At 39.8% G+C, this 17,835-nt stretch overlaps 1 long non-coding RNA gene across 3 annotated transcripts in view; it reads right to left on the bottom strand.

Annotated features, from left to right (window-relative positions):
• LOC114141942 (uncharacterized) overlaps positions 1 to 17,835 on the bottom strand; it is a 76,092-nt gene that overhangs the window by 23,018 nt on the left and 35,239 nt on the right. For 2 of the 3 annotated variants that reach the window (XR_003594928.1, XR_003594926.1), the window contains exon 3: positions 5,064 to 5,222. The exons of the other annotated variant lie outside the window; for it this stretch is intronic. This is a non-coding gene — a long non-coding RNA (uncharacterized LOC114141942). The remainder of the gene's footprint in view (positions 1 to 5,063; positions 5,223 to 17,835) is intronic. 3 annotated transcript variants of the gene reach the window in all.

Genomic DNA, 17,835 nt, shown 5'->3' with positions numbered 1-17,835 from the left:
TCAATTCACTCACAAGGACGTTTCAATCAACTCTCATGTTTTTGCACTGTAGGAAGAAGTTGGAGTACCCAGAGAAAACCCACACAGACATGAGGAGAACTTGCCAATTTCATCCAGAAAGGCCAGGATTTGAACATTGGACCTTCTTGCTGCCAGGCAACAGTGCTACCTACTGCCTCACCTTGCAACTCGCACTCAATTCATGTCTTTAAAAACATCTGAAGCTGATTGTTTTATCACCCTGGAAAAGTATCAGTTAAATAAATCACAGAAAGGCCCAAATTAACATGCCACTTATGCCGATGATTAACCGCACCAGGTTTTGTATACTGGTTCACCATCTGGCAAAACCTTCATCCAAATTAACAGCAGGGATACTTCCATACACCCTCTGTGGTATTCAAACCCCTCACTGTGCCACGGTTTACCAGTTGAGAAACCCAAGACTCACTTAATCAGCTTTGTCTACTTACTCCAGGATCCCCTTTCCCTCTCCATTAAGTTGTACTCCAAAAACAGCTCAGCCGCGGCTGAATCGCTGCCATCCAAAAGGTTTCAAGGGTAAACGTTGCCAAACCAGCGCAGATGATACCCACTGAGAGCTCTCACAGGTCCGTGAGCAAAGCTTCACCACGAGGCCCCAGAGGGTTAGACTGATGATGAACGACGGACTGTGTGAAGTTTGATTAATTTTCTACTCATTTTACTTACATTTACATTGAATTTGTTTTATTTAGATGTAAGACAACTTTGGTTTTGTTACATGTTTACCCTATAATCACAAGTGGATCATTTTTGATATTCATATTTCCTCTTTTTCCTCAAACTCCTAGAGTATCGACTGACGTGTCTTCTGCTCTGTGGAGGGAGAATGGAGATCGAGATGGCTTCACAGACCTTCTCAGAGATAAAAAGTCTTTAAAAAAAGTAATTAGTGTTTAATAGAACAGTGCAACACTGAAATACTGTGATCAAAACAGACATATCACTTATGATACTTTGTATATTCAGGTATATTTTACAGGTAGCGCATCATTTGCCTTTATTTTATAGCATTTTTGTCATTTTCTCATTTTTTAAGGCAAAAAAAATCTTAGTGTCAGTTGAGAAAATAATAGAAAATAAATAGTAATAATTTTGATTTAGAAATGTATTGTTAATATTGTTAAGGTCAAGCTATTTCATACACCTCACAGACTTAGATTTCAATTATCTTTCTTTCAAGTAAGAAGTTTTGATGAGAAACAATGTAGTAATCTCTCCAAAGACAGCAAAAAAATGAAAAAGGAGCACTTCGTTTTAAGGGGGGGAAAAAAAGGTTTTATTTACATTTTCATAAAAATAGGCATCTGAAGTGTTTTCACAGTCTTTAAATAATCAGACATCATAGCAATCCAACCAGCTTTTATGCATATTTTGATGATAACTCTTTGATAATGAGAAACGAGAGGATATACATGAGTGCTACACTATTTCCTCGTTTTCTTAAATCTTTTCATTTAATGTTAGCCTTGGTTACATTTCCAGAAGGAAAAAAGAGATTTTTTTGTTTTTTGGGCTTTATCAGTCTGGTCCTCAGGCTAGATTTGGTCTAAGCCTACAAAGAAATCACAAATGTGAGTTTCAAAACTTTAACAGTTTGAAAATATATTGCCTTAGCCCATATATAAGCATTTTTAAGAGGAATAAATGTTTTAACAATTATTCTTTGATAATGAGCCTCAAGTATTCACGGTTGGAAGGCCTCCTCGCCATCAAACTAATCTTTCGCTCCAGAGATTCGCTATGAGATTCAATTCAGGACTTTGACAGGGCCACTCCAAAATGTTATCATTTCTTCCAGACAGAAGAAACATGATCAAATTCAAAGATTACCTTAAACCTTAAAACACCTGCTGGGTAAGGATTTGCTTGCTTGCCCATTTGGGCCTTTTCTATCCATCTGACTGTGTAATACGTGATCATATTTAATAGCTGGCTAGATTGGCAGCTAAGCCGCGTCACAAGGCCGAGTCCTGCTCAGAACACTGCGGCTCTATTCAAGGAGCCAGAGAACATCGAGGACGTTTCACGGGGAGACACCTGCTGAATCAGGCGCTTCTACGCCACACAGTGTGATGGAAACTGATCCAGCAATATCAGCCTCGCAGCTATTAGTGTCTTGTACAAACACACGGCCTTCTATTAATACTTTAACCAGGCACACACTCGCCGCTCTATAAATGCACGCTCACGCAGTGGCTGTCACACATACCTGATCTGGTTTCAGTGGTACAAACCATCCCAGCAACACATTGTACAAGCAAACGCAAAGGCCCACACATGCAGCCGCAGACACACAAGCACACACGCATACATCCAATCACGCTGGCTGGCCGAGGCTCTCAGCAGTGTCCCGTTAAGCACATACTTGAAAGGACACCCCAGAGAGAGGGTCCTTTTCACTGTAATAGTGGCCGGCAGCACTTAGCGAGGACCCGGTGGCTCTCACCCAGTGCTGCGAGGGGCGGAGAGGGTTCTCAATTCCACAGCAGCCCACTCTTCTCTTCCCACTGAGTGGGAGTAGAAGAGTCTTTCATGGGCGCAGTACTCCACGAGCTGCACACTCCAAAGCACTCACTCACCCGTCGTTCACTGTGGAGGGTGAGATCTCAAAATCGAGTGAACAGGCAAGCGGGAAATCAGACATGAGTGTAAAATCTTTCAAATTATATTCAGACGGCTCTTAGTCTAAACACTGAAACTCAGTTGTCACAACACTTTCAGAATTGCTACTGGCAGACATAAACTGCTGGCATAATAAAGAATAATAACATTTGTTTGTTTGTTTTAATATGCGATTATTTACTTTCCATAAATTCCCCAAACATCTTCAATTCTCCCTGGAATATTCTGAAATCTTCCACAGCGAGTGTTGTTGATTGAAGGATCAACAGCTCTGAAAGGATTTTCTCTTCATTGGCACTGAAGATGGTAGAGCAGAGTCCTTCGAACAGCAAATATTAGCAGAGTGAAAAAAAACACTTAATAATTTTAATTAACAAGAAATAATCTCAGAACAAAATTGAGCATGTCCTCATGCGTGTTAAAAGTCTGTTTATATTGTTTTGGTTTTGATAAGCAACAAGTGCTTGAGGCTTCATTGATGCTTTCTCCTCTGGCTGTGCGATGACCCACCACCCGCATTGAAGGAAAGCCTGCGCCGTTTATTGTGTTTTTACCAGCTTATGTTGTGTTGCTTAAACACGGCAGAGAGCAGACCCTCACTTTACCCTCACAGTGGAAAAATTACACGACAGGCTTGTGCAGCTGGTACGAGCAGGCAGGGTCGTGCAGAGACCTTTGGAGGGGCAGGGGCTCAAAGTTAAGAAAGGGCACATTGAACAAGGTCTTAAAACACCGTACAACAACATAGCAACAACCCATATTAATCAAGAATTTAACTGGATTTCATTGTCCCCCATCATGTGGGGACAATGAAATCTACCTAGAATCCCCTGGTAACCCTTCTGCCAGTCCGCCGATACTTTGGGGACATTTTGATTCATTTAATTGTGGCATGTTTGGCTTTATGCTGCAGTTCTAATTATTGCTACAATATTTTCTCTGATGTTTATTTTGTGAACTCTAAATGTTCTGGGCCAAATCTTCCTTTAACACTTGAGGTTCTGCAATAACTTATATTTACAGCTGCTCACCTCCAGCCCAGATCTCAGCAGCAGCAGCTTTAAACCGCCTGGTAGAAACGTTAAGGAGAAGCAGAGCAAACAGTCAGCAGGTGGTACCGGGTACCAGGTGGTACCGGGTGGAACTGGGGCTTTGAGGTGCGTTGCGACTCACGGTGACAGTCGCAGTACCGTGTCTTTTATCAGGATGTCTGATATAAAGACAGACATTCTTTATATCTGTCAGTGGGACCGACTTAGGCTGCCTGTAGCGAACCGGGCCTTTAGCAGAATGATGAAGTTAAAGTCAGAAGTTTTCTCTGCAGCCGAAGCATTGCTGTGTTTGGGGGTGAGGCGTTTTTTTTCCCGCTATTGCAAGGACAATTACGAAAATATAAATAGAAACAGTTTTTCTAACATTAACATCAGACCTATGTTTTATTCACAAACCAGTGTATAAAAAAAATATTCTTGCTCATAATTTGATAGTTAGGGGGCACAGATCCGCTCCCCTCCTCCTCACCATGGAACCGGAGTCTGAACAACATGGAGGCAGAGAAACTGAGTCATTAGACTGAGGGCAGCCAGACTAGTTTATTTTTGCTAAATTATTATATTTAGCTAAATATTATTGCTGAGGGGCACAAACAGGCCTTCTGACATGCAGATTTTAAAAAATAAAAAATTGAAAAAAAATTTTTTTGAAAAAAGAAAAAAAAAATCAAAAAGGGCACTAGGGGCATCAAGGATAAAAGGGGCAGTTGCTCAAGCCCCCTTCAATGTGCTTCGCTCCCTTTGGACATGCCAAACATGCATGAGGGCGACCATCTTGCTTTCAGCTCTAAAACACGTCTTTGAGTTAAATTAGTCGCTTTCCTTCTCTCAGCCCTGCACAACATCCTGTACATATCCTGTTACCTCTGTGGTTTTGCCGGGAGTGCGTGCCGCCTCAACCTCATCGATGGAATCCATCACTCGTGGCTCGGCACGGCCAGGCATTCCCAGCTGCTCAGTCACAATGTGAATTAGGCTTTTTTCATCTGGCTATCAGAGCGTTCTGGCCGCTGTGTGTAGGAAAGAGAGTTTCTTGGCTCAAGATCTGAACAAGATAAGTCTAATACTAAGCCACCAGGAATAGGGAAGATGTTTCCTGAGATGCCTAAAATTCCTTCCGGAAACCTCGCCGTCTGACATCAAGGGTGAATCAGGGTCCACTTTGTGTGTAAACCTCGAGCCGAATGAGTTAGAGTGAAAACCTCCTCCTCTTTCACTTCCTTTTAGAGTTGTTTATACTCACGAGACTAGAATTATGGGACACTTACACAGGGAAGCCTATTATGGTATGAGGACACAACACATCTCACTCCCACACGCCAAAACATCCCTGCAAACACTTACAGAGAAGAAGACAGCTGCAACATCCACAGCGATAGGAATCGGGCAGTTCCAGCGTTATCGGAGCAGAATGTGATGATGCAGTGGATTCCTGGGATACCTAAGTGGTCAGGTTTGTTCCTCGCTCCAGACGAGTGCTGCAGACAATTACCTAATGGTAAACTGGGATGCAATAAAATAAAGTCCATGACACTCGTGAAGTCATGTAGCAGGAAAAAGAAACAAGTTCACAGATTAAAGGAATGCAGTGAAAACGTGAAGAGAAAGACAAGAACTGAGCTTAAAACAGATGAAAGCAACTGTGATGACAGAGTTTATTTTTAAGTGCCTCTAGTTTGACTGTGTTGATAATAAAGCTACATGTGAGAATGTATACATAAACAATGGGTATTTTGAATGTGATCTATGTTTTGAGTCTGATACTGATTCACTAAGGTGGATAATTTTTCATCGAGCCATAAAGACACGTTTAAATAATGAAACAAATAATAACTGTTTGGTTGAGATTAAGAATTGTTTAAATGTTAATGCTTAAAGCAAAACCCAACAAATCTGAAACATTGATCACTTCACCTGATGAAAAGATTCATGAAGTCAGAAATCACATTAGTTTCACAGGATACTCTCATCAGTGCAACCTCTAAAATGCGGTTCTGATTTTTGAGTCTTTTGTTAGCGTCACATTCTCGGATTAAAACCCGTCGGGATTGGTCATTTCAAGCTGTTGCACCCCGATTGTTGAATCCTCTCCCATTGCTGTCACGTCATGTAGATTCCATTTATTATTTTAAAATGCAGCAAAAAACCTATTTGTACAGGCAGGCTTTTAATTTAATTCGATGTTATGTTCGTACACGTTTTTTGGAGCACTTTGTGGTTTTATTTTAAGGTGAACGGTGCTACACAAATAAAATTTTAGGTACTTACAATAAATGGCTGTTTTTTTTATTTTCTTTTACATATTTTGTTAAGGTCCACCTGTAGCTAAATTCTGGTAGTCCATTTCAGTCCAGATGTGTGATTTATTCTCTTCAATATGTCGGTATGCTTCTATTTTACCACTGGATGATTTGTCTTAAATGAGAGTTTTTACTTGGCTACCTTAAAGCCGCCAGATGTTTAGTAGCTTTACAGTTTTTTAGACATTGGCATCTCCTTTATAGGTTACTTCTATCTTTTGTTATTTTGTCAGCTTAAATATCTCAGTTAATCAAATATGTGTTATATATCAGACAAAGTTACTTGAATGAATACTAAAATGCCAGACCTGTGGAAATCCCCTCAAAAGAGATCCTGCTCAAAGTACCTTAAAAGATCTCAGAAAGTGATCCAGCACGCTCTAATCTAAAGAAATTCAAGAACAAGAGCGCTTTCAGAACCATTTCTAAGGCTTCCTGGCTACAGTAAACTACGGCTTAGAGGTGTTATCCAACACACAACGAAAACATGGAGCAGCAGTGAAGCGTCTCAGGAGTGGCCGGCTTACAAAAACCGACTCTTAAGAGGGGATTAAAAACTGATCCAGGATGTCAAAAAAAAACAGAACATTTAAATCTATGGAAGTCTCACTTGTGTCAGCTAAAACTGCAGTGGGTTACTTTTATTTTTTTAAAATTAAATTTTTGTTAAAACTGTCACTAAGTACTGTGAATATAATGTGAGACAGATAAGCCGTGAAAAACTCAATCTCCTCTTTCTTCTACCAGCAATACACAGCTGAAACAAATAGTCAGAGCCAAGTGTCTTAGTGATGTCAATCGCTCTTGTGTATGTGCTGCTCACAGCCCCCCTTGTTCTCTGCTAGGCATTCATGAGGAGTCTGCATGAATATAGCTATGGATGATGGCAGATGATGAAGTTGTTTCTCCTCCAATAGCACATTGAGCAGCATGGACATGAGCTGACTGACAGCGCTAAGACACTCCTCCTGCGTCTAATTGGTTGTTTTTGAAAGAGCTTTGAATTTCTGCAGACGGCTGTAGGACCACAGGGAGGAGGCAGAGGAGCTGAATTTTATTTGTTTTATATCATACAGTCACTATGTTGTGACAATGTTAATGAATATGTAACAAACATAATTTTATAGAAGTTACCTGCTGCAGCTTTAAGGTCAGAGTTTATGATTCACCACTAAGAAAGAGACTGGCCTGAAATGGCATCCACTAGTGAGGTGGATCAGTAGCACACAAAGGCCTGTTTCACATTCACCAGAAAGTTCCCAATTATCCCCAAGAACTTTGGGGAAAGCATTTTGTGTATTGGCAAGAGAAAAAGAGTTTCTAAAATAAGTTTAGGTAACAGCTGACAAGACATTTAAAAAATAATAATAATAATCCAGGAATTTAAGCATGGTAGTGGTATTGTGGTGCTTAAATACCTTGAGAACTTGGCATATTTCCATGTGCATGCTTGTTTTTTTTATTTATTTATTTATTTATATGTTTTTGTATCTAGTCATACATAAATTACTTACAATATCACACTTATGTATACATATTTTATAACTTTTATATGTCATGGTTACATTTGTGTTTACTAATATTTAACACTTTGGGTGGAGTAGCTTGTCATCAAAAAAGCAATTTCCAATTGGGATCTATTTTATTCTATTCTATATTTAAAAACAAAGAGAGATGTAAGAGTTATCATACACCTTAATGGAATTTGATACTGCTAAATATAGCACAAGTACGTCTATTGTAAATGCCTTGAGAGTTTAAACTAAACTCTGGGGACCAATAGTTGAGAAACTGAAGGGGCAAACTTATTCAGAAGAATCTACATATGCAAATGTGGATAATAAAAGTCGTACAGATTGTGTTGGGGACGTCCCGATCGTGGCATTTTTAAATAATCAGTCCCTGACGGAGTTCATGTTATGATACTTGTTGTTGGTGTGATTATGTCAGCCATATCCAGAGCAAGGCTTCAGTAACACGTTTTTAACATCTAATTTCTGTATAAAGATCTATTTAGCACCATACAATAATCATTTGATCAAATCTCGCCTTTCTCCAACAACAAAAAGTGTGTTTCAGCATTTACAAAGATGTTTACACTGTAAGCGAGACTGTGATGGCTGCTGCAGTTTTCTGTCTGCACTACTAACAAGTATCTATAAACAGCTCTTGTGAACTCACAGAGTGCAGATGAAACATTGTCATTAAGTTTTAGGTATCTGAAATACAAACTCCCCTGTTTTTCAGTAACTTGTCAATTAGCTGGAGCTGCACTAACATATGAGTCAACAAACTGGGTTGAGTCAGATTGAGTCAGATTAAAACAGAATGCTCTGCATAAAACACTTGCAGCTGAAAAGTAATGAGAGTTTATTGAGTTCTGTTGAATTTATTCTCTTTTGAGACTGAGCCTGATTTAAGTGGTGTATTGTCAAGATATTAGAGTGGCTTTCTTAAACAATTTAACAATTTATTCTGTCTAAGCAGAATATTGAGGCGGTATTGCAGAAACCTCTGTTGAGAGTAAAATGATATTTCCAAGAATATTAATAACAGGAGGAAGAATAGGAGAGAGTGGAGTGTGTAGTCTCTTTAATGTATTTTATATCTGCTATATTGTCAAGCATATACATGAGATTGATTTAATAAATTTTATCACAGTATCAGGCTGGGCCTGAGAGTAGGTGACTGTTGATGTTTTTCTAAATTATTGAAAAGAATTAAAGGTGACCAATTATGCTTCCTTCACCAGGTTAGGTTAGATCTATACAAAACATGCTCATTACATTTTTTGCACAAAAAATTATTCTTAGAAAATGAGATTTTTGCCTGGTCAGTTCTGCCTACTTTAACCTCCTATTTTGACCTCCTATTTTGACCTGGCCTCTTGTCAGTTAAATCCAAACATGCTGCTGCTGGCCACGCCCCCCAACTCAAATGGAAAATAGCTGCAAGCAGATGCGCATTGGTACAACTGTACATCTTTGAAAAGCAGAAGTAGAGCCTCCTGCACAACTTGGTTTGTGAATGTAAAGTCAACAACAAAGCACTTGTTTTTTCCAGCAGCCATTGTACAGCGCATGCGGTGGTGAAACTGGAGCTCAGTTTGGGTTGCTAGGTAACGGGCTGGGTTTGGCTGTTTGAAGGGAAGTGCCTGCTGATTTGTGATGCTACATTCTGGAATATTTTGAAATGACTAATTTTCAATACACCAAAAAGATATTTTAAACTGACTGGGTGGAGTTTTTTAAGCTCTTGGCCTGATTTCAGAAGCAGCAGAGATCCAATGCAAAAAAAACGTGTAAAATGTGAATTTTGAATAATACATGCCTGTTAATATTTGATTTAAAAAATAATATTAAAAAAATATCTTCAATTATCTTCATTTTTTCATAAAAAGATTTTCACAGTTTTACAATAACTTGGTCTGGATTAACTCTTTACATTTTAAAATGTGCTAATCAGAGTTTATTTGTCACTAAATTGCCATTTTTGTGACATCTGAGGAGGTCATGGACAGGATCAGGTTCACCAGGCAGACACAAACTGCTATCTAAATGACGCCAGATGGCACAGTGACCCACTTCCTGGGACGTTTAAGTGGTTAAGAGAGTAAGAACAAGGCATGCATACCTCACACCTCTCCCTGTCGCACACACACACACCCCCACAGCCTGTGGGACATGAACCAGGATGCAGGTGAAGCTATGTTTATTTCTACAGCAAGCTGAGGCGGATTCTCTCTCCCCCACGCAGGAATACACATAGTTACAGTAACCACTTATCTAAGCAATGCTTAAATTGTTGCTTTTACAACTTGTTGGCTCCGAGGCCGCATTCCAGGTCTTTCAGCTGGAACGTGAACCTGGGAATGACATCACATCTAACTTAATGGTGTTCCAGTCGCAAACTGGAACACCAGAAGGATTCCCTCATTGTTGTGCTCAGCTATTTTTGGCAGTACCAGTGGATAATAGAATATTACTCTTCACTTTATTTATTTAAGCAGTGTAGCATCATCTTCACTGTAACAGAGGTTGTCCAGCACTGTGTGTGACTGGTTTAAAGTGACACAGACGGACAAAAATTGTAAATCATTGCTTCTCCATATGTAACTGTGTTTTATGAACTCGTTTTAATTTTGAGGTCGAGTTTAGACCAAACCTGGACTTGGCTGTCAAAGACTTGAGACTTGACTTAGACTTTGGTTTAAAGACTTGACCTGGACTAATGAAATGCTTAAAATTTGACTTCAACTTAGAATTGAAGACCCAGGAGTAAAACTTAGTTTGTTCATTATATATTTGAGACTTGAGTTGGGCTTGACTCAAAAAGACATTAGATCAGATACAACCTTTGGTTGATATACCTGAAATTTGTCGATATGGTTTTAACATCATTGTGTGGCTGCCTGGTGAACCTGACTCTACCCATGATCGCCTCAGCGGTCACAATGAATCTTAATGAGCAGATCTTTAAAAAAGTAAAGGCTCAATCCAGACCATCTCTTGACCATCAGTCCCTTCAGCTGTTGCAGAATTATAATCATTTTTATTAAAAAATTATCGTTGACATTTCTGGAGGTGAGATTTTACTTTAGCTTTCCCCTCACACACTTAAGACTTAATTTTAACTCATCACAAACGTCAGACAACTCATTCTTGGCACTCAAAAGTCTCAGGTTTGACCATGCAAGGCTTGAGATGTGACTTGGCACAAGACTTAAGATTTGACTTAGAATGACCCTTAAAGACTGGAGACTTAGACTTAGCCACCAAAAGATTGATATTTGACCTATGCTACCCATTAAAGACTTGACAAATGATTGTGAACATTCAGTGACATAGGGAATGAGAGATTTCATTAACTTGAAACTTGATTTGGACTTGTGGATGTTTCTACAATGTTTTAAGACAAAAACCATAAGATGGTTTGAAGTGTTTAAGTTCAGCCCTGTTGGGGTTTTTGAACATGAACAGCCTCTTCAAGGTCAAGCATCAGCATCTCTAAATCTAGAACTTCTCTAGGTCTTTACAAGACTCCTTCTGCCAATCTGATATTTTATTAATATTAGTGCTTAATAAGTTTACCGGTGTAACGACTGTAGATCAAGAGTGAAACTTTTACAAAAATGGTGCTGCTTCTCCCACCCAAACATGTCCACTTGAATCATGAACTGACAAAATAACAATTGTTTGGACAGCTGAATAATTTCACCAGCCGAACATCCAGAACCAAGATCACTTTAACAATGATCTTACCTGGAGTAGGCAAGGGAAAACTTTCAAATCAAAGCATATATTCGGATCTTATCTAAAGAAATTTGAGCATCAAAGAGCTTTAGTAAGAAAATCCTTTGACTTTTAAAGTTAAAGGACAGTATTGTTATGAGGAAACATTCTATTTTATTTATATAATGATTGAAACTGATCAAATTAAGCATCTCAGTTCAAACAGAACAAATAATAAACAAACACTGTTCATCTCTGGTACTATAAAAACTAAAAATCCCTCTCATTTATTCTTATTTTTAGTCCTAAAGGTGTACATTTGAAGGATTTTGTGTCTTATTTTCTCAATAAGACACAAAATCCTATTGAAGATTATTCTTTAATAATATAAAGCAGTGAGATAAAGACTTAGACTTGACTGGAAAGAATCCCCATACCTCACCTACAGCACTGTGAGAGCAACAATAGATGAATTCAAGCACGAACAGATTGCAGCCTACTGAAAACTTGTGAACAGTGTGAAAAGACACTATTGTGGCAAACACTGAGCTATAAATCCACAGTCACACAGGAACCTCCAGTCACTTCTGCCTCAGGCTACAGGCTCTGTGTCTTGTTTTCCACTGACAAAAAAACACTTACAGGAATATGTGTACAAACACTGCCTCAAATCTCTGTATATCTCAAGTGCACAACACTGTGACCACACGCAGCTTCTCGGAACATTTCATTCGGCGCAGCCAACAAGAGAAATTCAAAGAATCGTGTCCACCAAGACGCAAACGGCTGTCTTAGAAAACAGCTCTAATATTGAGGTCACTTTAGCTTTTTCCCTTGCAAATGGGCAGTGGCTTGTAAAGAATGCTTTGATCTCAAAATGGCCCAATGATAATCCATTGTGTGTGTAATATCTGTCACTTATAGGCTCGCAGCTCTATTATAACGAGCATACGGTTGGCGTCACATACAGCTCATATTAACCCCTCGGCTCTTTCCTGCTTACTCTTCGCCTTTGTGTGTTTTAACCCTGGCGTGCACACATCTCAGCAGGCATCCTCGTTCACGTTAAAATAATGTGTTTTACTCATGTTTTAATGACTGATTAAGAGCAGTAAGTCTGGGAAACAATGAGGCAAAGTTTTTTTTTTAGCTCAGAGCTACGAGTTGAGCGCCAGCTCATTTTCCTCATCTAGCCTCATCATCCATCTCCATCAACCCTGAACCCTCCGGTCTTGTCCTAAACCTCTGCTGTCGGAGCCCTGTGAGAAGTCAGCCGTGCACCCTCGCACTCCCACAGCTGCTCAATAAGGACCATTCATGGCCCACGCTGTAGGAAGTAACAGAACACAGCATTGTGCTTACATGCAGTTAAGCCAGTGTAAGGGTGAGCCAGAGGTGAGCGAGAAGCCCCCCAAGAAGTCCAAATGTAATTTCACAGAGAGATACTCTGCAGTAAAAAAAAAAAATCAAGCACAATCAAATGCTTCAAGTGCAGCTCCAGTCTCTGAAGAATTGCAGTCAAAAGTCTCAATGATCCCACACTCCATTGTTCGTTCTAATCCCTCTTTCCTGCATGAACAAGGTCCATGAGTGACTTCAGCAGATATCTAACCTGGCAAGCATATGTATATGTGTGTGTCTGCCTGTCTGTGTGTGTGAGAGGGAGTCTTCCCTAGGCTGTCCCACAGGGGATCCAAGCGTCTCGTCTCTGAATCACAGACTGACTCTGTTTGTGTGTGAGTCCATCAGAATGGATCAGCATCAACATCCTGAGTTCCCCTTAGGCACGCACACACACACACACGCACACATTGTACGTCGCTGAACCTCCCCAGGGCTATGTGCTATCCCCTCTCATATCCCCATAAGCAGAAACCTCAGCTTCTCAATGTTAGATGGGCCGTTCACTCACGCTGGACAATGGCTTCAGGAACCCTGCGAGCCGTTCAAGAACGGAGATTTACAGCAAGACATCCACATATTTTCAATATTGATGACTTCCACGTATAGCTCAATACTTTTCACTCTATTTTAGAAATAGAATATCATTTATTGCTGTACGTCTCAAACCCTAGTCTTTCCATCTCGTCAATTTTATCTACTTTTCAAAGGTTTGGATCTTTTTCTGGTTACAGAGTAAATATTGCTAAAAGTGAATGCTACCCTATCAACGCGGCTGCATTAAAGCTTTTACACTCCGACATTCCGTTCAAGTTGAGCTGCTCTGGTTTTAAGTACCTGGGCGTCAGTGTAACCAGGTCATTAAGCTCTCTTTTTGCTGCTAACTTTTTGCCTTTAATTGCTAAAGTTAAATTGGACCTCCGAAGATGGAATAGTTTACCTCTTTCACTTATAGGTGGAATCAATGCAATTAAAATGAATGTTTTACCTAAATTCTTATTTTTGTTCAATAGTCTTCCACTGTTTCTGCCAAAACATTTCTTTAAAACGTTGGATCAAGTTATTTCTGGCTTCCTATGGTGTGGTAAATCACCCAGAATCCACAAATCCACTCTTCATAGATGCAAATTCAACGGTGGTTTGTCACTTCCAAACTTCCTGCTGTATTATTGGGCGGCCCATATCCACAAGATTACATTTTGGTTTGGATCCCTGAACTTCCCATGGTGCAAGTTGGAAGCACAATCATGCTCTCAATCCTCACTAATTGCTCTTCTCACTTCTCCCACTACATCCAACCCCTCTGGCTGTACGAACAACCCAGTAGTTCGCTCTGTCTTAAAAATTTGGTGCCAGTTTAGGAGGCATTTCAAACTTAACTCAGCATCTACACTTGCTCCTTTAATGAGGAACCACTTGTTTCAACAAGCACTCACAGATCCCGCCTTTTTGTCATGGGATAATAAAGGGCTGTCATGTTTCAAGGATTTTTACAAAGAAGGTATTTTTCGCAGCTTTACAGACCTTGCATCAGAATTTAATCTCCCCCCTTCCCATTTATTCCGGTACTTTCAAATCAGACACTGCGCCAGGGCTCTGTTTCCCGGTTTTCCCTCTAGGCCACCAAACCTGTACTGGGAGCTGTTCCTGAGTTGGGATCCTCTTCAAAGGTCATATATCTCTAAAGTTTATAATGAAATTCTGTCTTTTAATTCTTCACCCATTACTAAGATTAAGGCTGCTTGGGAACTCGAACTTGGTCTAAATTTGGGAGAGGATTGGTGGAATAATGCCCTTAAAAAAATTCATTCAAGCTCAATCTGTGCTCGACTTTCTCTTATCCAGTTTAAAGTTCTCTTCAGGGTTCATCTCTCTAAAAATCGATTGTCGCAATTTTCCTCCGTTACTGACATTTGTGAGAAATGTCGTGCGCCTACCTGTAATCTAACTCACATGTTTTATTCCTGTTCATCACTTCATAGTTTTTGGCAGACCTACTTTGTTACTATGTCAAAGATACTCTCATTGGATATTAAACCTTCTCCCCATGTTGCCATATTTGGGCTTCCAGTTAACTACAAACAGTTCACTTCCAATCAATTGGACGTCTTAGCATTTACTTCCTTATTGGCAAGACGCCGTCTTCTTTTCCACTGGAAATCAACTAAACCACCCTCTAGCAATCAGTGGCTAAAAGACACCATGTCCTTTCTAAAACTGGAGAGAATTAGATATTCAGTGAAAGGCAACACAGCCAAGTTTTATAACTTATGGTGCCCTTTCATGACATTCTTTCACTCTCTTCAGTCTCTTCCCCCAGATTGAATGCTACACCCCATCCCACCCCTTTTTTTTTTTTTTTTTTTTTTTTTTACTAGGTTTGTTCTTGTGTCTTGTTCTTGTATGAAAAAGAAAAATACTCATAGGAGGTAAATTGTATGCCTTTTGTCAGTTAGGTACTTTCTACCTCTTCTATTTCTGTAACCTGTTCGTTTCTATCGATGCCATAAAGGAGATGTATATCACGGCATACTTTGTTAAGAGTAAAGATTTTGCCTGTAATGTCTCCTTCCCTTCTAATAAAAATATTAAATAAAAAAAAAAAAAAAAAGAAATAGAATATCAAATTTCTTTGATTTTATGAAGTGTTGCATACTTCAAAAACACTCTTGAAAGCTTTAATGTATATTAAACTCTCTCCCTAAAGGGAAGGATTGTATAATGCACCTGTGTTACACATATTTTATTTGATAGTACAACTCAATAATAAGGATGAAGAAAAGTATCAAAATTAAAATATCTGAAGGAACAGCTTTAAAGCATAAGCATGATTAAACTAAATTAAAAGACAGCTACCTGCAGCATCTAATCAGATATCAATAAGAGTTCATGCAGACTCTTAGAGTAAAGAATATGGTATCTCAGAGTGGAAAACATTAAATATTTTTGCAGAGTGTTTTAACACTTTATATTATGTGTTGGTTTGGTGTTGTGACAGATGCTCCAAAGGTTGCGTTGAGAAAAGTTATACTGGCTGCCTGCAAGCTGCTGGCTTATGACTTTGGACAAAGATCTCTTGACAACAATAAAAGCACTTTTTCAAATTACAACTCCAACTTTTACTGCTTTCAAACGGTTAATTTCAGGTATAAGGTACAGCTATCCAATTCCTTCAAAAACAGAATAAAACATTACTTGATGACAAGGGTCAAGTCTTTAAGCATCGAAGTCCCAGGTTTTAAAATGTCCACTTTTATGATCAGTAGGTCTGAAGTTAAACTGTTTTATGTGAATGTTTCAATTGATCATGTTTTTATAACAGCATGTTCTTGTTTGTTCGTGCCCTGGCAGTTAAATTCAGGGAAGGTTTTACGCTTCGATTTTGTTGTTACTGGGCAGAAATCTCAAGATGAGTTTGACTTTCCAGCACACACAAACAGCAGAATGAAGCTGCAGCTGAATGAATTCACTCATTCAGTCACTTCCAACTTTCTCTCAGACTACCTGTGACACGGCGGCCATGCAGCAGTGTGCAGGACTCACAGGTACAGGCAGAGGCTTCACCACTGCCTTCCTGTTGTTAATGTTGATCTCTTTCCATTAATTGCATAATTCCTCCTATGCCTGGTTTCGGCCTCCTTCCATCCGTACATCCATTCTTCCGTCCCTGGATGCCGTTTGGGTCCCTTATCCTTTATCTGTGTTTGGCAGCTGATAGGTCGCATCAGGACACACACACACTTCAACAGGTTATCCTTGTCATTAAAACAGTGGAGCTATCTTTGACTCCACGCTTTAATAAATGGGTGATTAACAGTCTTCTGTAGCACTTCATGAGGAGGTAATTCAGGTGTGCTGGAGCAGAGAAATATCTGAAGCGTGAAGGACAGTGGATTCGAGGACAAGGGATGAAAACCACTGCCTTGAATGAGGAGGAATCCAAAATGTCTCTGGCACAACTTTAACGATTCCCAAATTGCCTGGAGAGGGTCAAGAATGTGCTATGGTGAAATCTCGCACACTTAAATTAAAAAATTCAATTCAGAAATACTTTATTGATCTGCAAGGGAAACTAAATAAAGTGCTGTGAAACACAATGTGCTTTGTGTCCTTTTTTGACAAATACTCAAGCTCCTTAAAGCAAACTACTTTAGACATAAAAATTATTATTGTGAATAAGTAGAGTTTCCAAGTAATATTGTGTTTTAAATGTCAAGGTTTCTTTAGGAACTGTTCTCCTGATCAGAAGAGTCAAAAAGGCCAGGTTTCAAGTTATAGCAGCTGGACTGCTAACTGCTGCTGAGAGCTGACAATGGAGCTAAGACCGAAACACTGACATATACTGAGACACAAATCAGGGGAAAAACAGAAAAGAGGAGGAGAGAAAACATGATGAAAAAGAACAAAAATAGATAGATGGAGCTGTGAAGACAGAAACAGTGAAGTGGACAGTAGAGCTTCACTCTGGTCTGAGTGCTTCAATGAGGCTCGCTGCGCTGAGAGTCATTATTGTTCTATGACACAGATGAATAGTACATTAGCATAAAGGAGGGCCTGACATGACACATGACAGACACAACTAACTCCCCTTTCGCTCAATCACCTTTTCATGAGCTTCCTCTCACCAAAGCCTTTTCTTTCCTTTTTTTTGTCTGTTTACATGAAGTATGCATGCGAGTGTGTGACTTTAGCATGGCAGCTCGGTTCGTCACACGAGGAGCGGATCGGCCATTGTGCTGATGCAGTGTGAGTGTGTGTTTGTGTGCAGAGGAGAGGATAAAGGAGAATGTAACAGCGCTTGCAGAGCGTCGCTGCACAGCCGCGTAAGAGCCTCTGAACGGACTTGTGGCCTCGTTTGGAGTGCGCCTCGTTCTGGGTTGTTGTTTAATGAAGAGGCTCTCCTGAAAGACACACATACACACTCATTCGCCCACCACAAATCATATCAATGCTCTTCTAGCACTTTGAAAACGAGTGCTTGCTCCGAGCCCAATAGGCAGCAACCCAAGGTCGTCCAACCTATTGTTTTTTTGTTTTGTTTTGTTTTTTGGGGGGTTTTGTAATTCCTCCCGATGATTTCCATTTGCCTGCATTTGTCTTGGACCGTTCCCGGCTTGTCATTGTGGGGGGAAATCTCCAACTCCAGCTGAGCTCTGCTATTTCTGTTCAATCTCTGCAACTCTG

This window comes from Xiphophorus couchianus, chromosome 3 (assembly GCF_001444195.1).
Source record: "Xiphophorus couchianus chromosome 3, X_couchianus-1.0, whole genome shotgun sequence".
In the NCBI taxonomy this organism is placed as follows: Eukaryota; Metazoa; Chordata; class Actinopteri; order Cyprinodontiformes; family Poeciliidae; genus Xiphophorus; species Xiphophorus couchianus.
This window is presented reverse-complemented; position numbering and strand designations above follow the sequence as displayed.